Genomic DNA, 4845 nt, shown 5'->3' with positions numbered 1-4845 from the left:
ATCCACTTCTGGGGCCCACTTGGTGTGTGCTGGGGCTAAGACTTAAGCTAATCATGTGCATAGGGCTGTTTTGGGTGTTCAACGCTAGCTTTGGATCCTTTTCTGGCGTTGAACTCCAACTTGCAACTTGTTTCTGGCGCTGGACGCCAGACAACAACATGGAAGTGGCGTTGAACGCCAGTTTACATTATTTTATATTTCTGGAAAGCCCTGGATGTCTACTTTTCAACGCAATTGGAAGCGCGCCATTTTGAGTCATGTAGCTCCAGAAAATCCACTTTGAGTGCAGGGAGGTCAGAATCCAACAGCATTAGCAGTCCTTTTTCATCCTGAATCAGATTTTTGCTCAGCTCCCTCAATTTCAGCTAGAAAATACCTAAAATCACAGAAAAACACACAAACTCATAGTAAAGTCCAGAAATATGAATTTTGCCTAGAAACTAATGAAAATAAACTAAAAACTAACAAAAACACACTAGAAACTATATGAAATTAACCCCAAAAAGCGTATAAAATATCCGCTCATCACCGACGAAATTACCGACGGATTTTGTCCCTCTGTGAAAGCCCCGTCGAAAATTATTTACCGACGGATTTTTTTCCGTCGAAAAATTACAGACAGATTTTTACCAGTTACCGATGGATTTTCCCTCTGTAAATTTTCTATCCATTTCCCAAAGGCGACAAACTGTCTGACAGATTTTCCGTCTTTAATTACAGACGGATTTTTCGACAGATTTTCCGTCTGTAATTTGAACTTTGGAAAATCATCCCACGTTCTGATTACAGACAGAAAATCCGTCTGTAAATCCGTCAGTAAGGTAAAATAGAATTTTTTTTTATTTTTTTAATTGCAAAATAAACTTGTTTACATACAAAATAAATATAAAAAAACTCAACTCAACTCATATAAATTATATATTATTTTTTTCTTCTTTGAGATATATGAAAAATAGATTATCTATATAATATTTCTTTGCATATAACTCTACTTATTCAATAATATACAGTTATACATCCATATGGAGTGAAAATTACATCCATGGCTCAAACATTAGTAGAGTAGTATCCTTAGAATTTTCTAAAATTTCTTGAATAATGCAAGCTAAGCTAGAGACCACTCATATGGTAAGTGTAGAACTTTATGGCAGCTATGTACACTTTCTTATGGCTGCTATGTACACTCTATTGATTCTACAATGTACACTCTATTGAAGCTACAATGGCCACAACGGCATCAGCTATGCTTGCCACGAATACTGCAGCATGCAACTGAGCATTATGTGTCCTAATTTCCTGCTTTTTTCCTCTCCTTTTGATCCTTCAGCCATCTTCCCATTGTCCTTCCTCTTAGAAAACTCCTGTAAAGCTAGTATGCAAAGGTTTACAAGAAGAATAACAAAGAAAAAGAGTAATGAATGATTGAGCTTTTATTTTTAGTATATAATCATGAGGTTGAGTGTAATGTACCCTATTTCTAAACAAGTTTTGACTGATTAAAATGTTCCAACAGTGTCATTAACCTGATTAAAATAACACAAAATTAAGGTTTTTGAATTAAGACAAATGAAATGAAACAAAAAGAACTTACATTTGATAGCACACTGACGTGTTGATTAGGAACGTGAGATCAACTCACGGTTAGAAATAGAAGCATAATGTGTGCATCTATTGATTGTAAAGTTGATAAAGTTAGGTCCTAGTTTTTTCAAAGCAATAGAAGGCTTTCAGTTTGCTTATACTTCATACAAAATAAAAACTAAACTATTATTGTCTTTCCAAGTAAGCAGACAACAATACATATAGTCTTTATAACTAGTTTCTTGCATTTTTTTATCCACTGGAAAATTAGCTCCTATCAGGTCATGGATATCTAGATCAGCAATTAATTAAGCATTGTATATCTAGTGATTACATAATTGACCAGTCAATGAGTCGAGTAAATCTGTATTATCATATTAGATTAGTGAGTACGGAAAGCATAGAACTAAGTACACATTTCCACAGGATCAAAAAGAAGCACAACATCTGATTAATTATCATGAAATAATATGCAAGTATTTCCATTAAAATCTGAGCTACCTTGAAACAACACATTTTTATATAGCACATCTTTAAAGACAGGCTCCAGAAAGCAACTCCTCCCAATTTCCACAAATTTCCTGCATCTAGCTAGTGTCCTCTTCATGAAAGCCAAAGCAACTAGCTTTGCAACCTTAGTAAGGCCATTTCTTGCGGCACTACTTCCACGGGTGGCCTATCAACAATACCGAGGGTCATTTCATAGTGTAATTCAGTTAACTCTTTCATAAACAAATTGTTATTGCATATTCACATCATAATAGTTAAAAGAAGAATCTAGAGCAATGGCAATGCTTTTAACTCATCCCTTTCTAAGTTGACACAGAAGGAAGGGAAAGACAAAGTCAAGCACAAAACTTGCAAGTAAATTTTTGTAATAAAACAAGCCAACAGTGAGGAATTAACATCATCCTACGTAAGTACCATATTAAAACTTTTCAGTTAAATAAGAAAATAAATAGCATTATTTAAAAAAAAAGAAAAACACGTTAAGAAAATGAATAGCATGTTTCAAATAACCTGTAGAACAGATCAATAAATAAATAGAAGTTAAATTACCAGCTTCTTCTTATAAGCCAACTCAACAAGTTTTTCCATAGCAACTTGCTCAAGGGCTCTGTCAGTTGAGGAAAAAACATTCAGTGATTAGTGAGGGTCCAGATAGAACTAAACATACACATTATTTCCATGAGTTTATCAAATCAAAACTCATAAGTATTAAAACCTAATCATACCGTTGTTCTATTTCCCTGCCCTCTTCTACTGCTGGAATGAGTTTCATTAAGCCCTTTCCTTTTTCAGTGACCTGCATAATTGGGCAAGGACAATCAAGGTGTAAAAAAATACCTCATGCAGATTTTCTGTCAAAACTGTTATAACTTTCACATAATGCAGCATATATACATATAAAAAGTAAAACAAAAGAAAAGAAATCCAAAAATAAATAAATAATCAATAAATAAAACAAAAGTATTAAAACCTGTTGGTGAAGTTCCTTCTGTAATTGAAGAATATCTTGATCAATAGCTTCGCAATCTCCATCAGCAAGACCAGGCTTTTATCAGACAACAAGAGATGTGCTAAAAGTTATAACAAGAGATGTGCTAAAATGTCTTTAAAGATGTGCTATTAGGGATAAGAATTATTATAGGTCTGCCAAAAGTAGAGCTAAAAAAATTAACTCTTCCACTCTGTAAAACCATAATAATTATTGGTCATGAAGTAGTACGTACAAGTAGTACTCATCAATTATATTAGGCACAAAACAGTGGTTTAATAATAACTAACAACTTCAAGCAAGGAAAAATACTACCAATCACAAATGCAAAACATGAGAAAACTTACACCCAATTTCATAAGCAATCCAAGAGGAAAAGTACCTAAATCTTGTGAATTGGGAAAAGGAAACACAGAAAACAAGTTCCGCTCTTTTTCATCTCTCTCAGGAAATTCATCAAACACATGGCAAGCATAAAAATACTGAAGCGAGACAATCTCTCAAGCATGTTCCTCCAATAACAATAACAACACAATTAACAGGGAAATTAAAATTGATACCTTGAGAAGCTCATTGGCTTCAAGTGTCTCAATGAAAGAGGTTGCAACATTGGGGGTAACGTGATTTGGTGGAGCATCCTACATGCACAATCCATATATGCAAGTGAAACGTTTCTTCCATGTATAGTATTTCCAATAACAAGTTAATTATGTGCAATAGAAATTATTAAGTGTTTCAATAACAAGTCCATATATGCAGAAGCTTAATAAAAGCCACCATAGAGATGAGTATTTCAATGTTATTGTCTAATGAAAATTTAAAATAAGCACATATATAAGAGAGTTGAAGATATTGTACCTGGTGTGATGGTTACAATCTCACACCTTCAAATCCGACCGTCACTTCAAGGTAATTTCAAAGACAGCATCAAGTCCTCTAAGCTCCCTTGGTTTTTCCTTAAAATTTTGACCAGTCTTACATACAGCACCAGAAGTTTCTGAAAACAGATTCCCCATTATTAAGAAACAATATCAATAATAAGAATGATAAAACAAACAGTTCAAAGAATCATTAAAACTAAACAGATTTGGTTATTCATTGTTAATTTCGTCTATTAAAAACATACAACATATAAGAGAAGAATATCTTCAGCCGATAATATTTATAGAGTAAAATCTGGAAGGTGATATACACTACAATACCATAAAGAGGAATGGAAGATAAACAAGCCTTCTCAATGATCAACAATGCTAACCATTCCGGGCATAACTCTGGCATCTCTATGTTGTTGTCAATCTGGAATCTCTTTCTTCGCTGATAGTAAAATAATTGATAAACCTACAACAAGCTCAATCAGCATCAACAGCAACAAGAAGATAGAAACTGCGAAGAAAAATTGATAAACCTAAAATTGGTATAGAAAAATTGAGCCCTAAGCACCAAAATCACAAAATCAGATTATACCTGAAATTCACTAAGGTAGCAAACGCGATAAGAGCGGTGGCGGAGAGAGCTCTGTGACGACGGCAATGAAGGGAGCAGACGCGACGAGAGCGGCAGAGGGAGCTCTGCAACAACGGCGACCAAGGGAGCAGACGCGACGAGAGCGGCGGCGGAAGGAGCTCGTGCGACGCAAGGGATGACAGAGAGATCGTGTGATGCGAACGGCGGCCACGGCAGAGGAAGCTCGTGCGACCAGAAAAGAAGCAGAGCTCGTGAGGAAGAAGCTCGTGTGTGAAGTGTGAATGAACGTGTGTAAATTGTGA

At 35.1% G+C, this 4845-nt stretch overlaps 1 long non-coding RNA gene across 2 annotated transcripts; it reads right to left on the bottom strand.

Moving 5' to 3' along the window:
- On the bottom strand, positions 949 to 4845 carry LOC107640752. Of its 2 annotated transcripts, none has more exons than XR_002363156.1 (9): positions 4544 to 4845; positions 4282 to 4417; positions 3938 to 4076; positions 3640 to 3717; positions 3062 to 3136; positions 2817 to 2887; positions 2641 to 2698; positions 2083 to 2257; positions 949 to 1369 (listed from the first exon to the last, which is right to left on the bottom strand). It is a non-coding gene; the product is annotated as an uncharacterized LOC107640752 (long non-coding RNA). The 2 variants fall into 2 exon arrangements; XR_002363157.1 differs by having other exon boundaries at positions 4335 to 4417.

This window comes from Arachis ipaensis, chromosome B05 (genome assembly GCF_000816755.2).
Source record: "Arachis ipaensis cultivar K30076 chromosome B05, Araip1.1, whole genome shotgun sequence".
NCBI classification, from domain to species: Eukaryota; Viridiplantae; Streptophyta; class Magnoliopsida; order Fabales; family Fabaceae; genus Arachis; species Arachis ipaensis.
The sequence above is the reverse complement of the archived record's forward strand: the minus strand, read 5'-3'. Positions and strand labels throughout refer to the sequence as shown.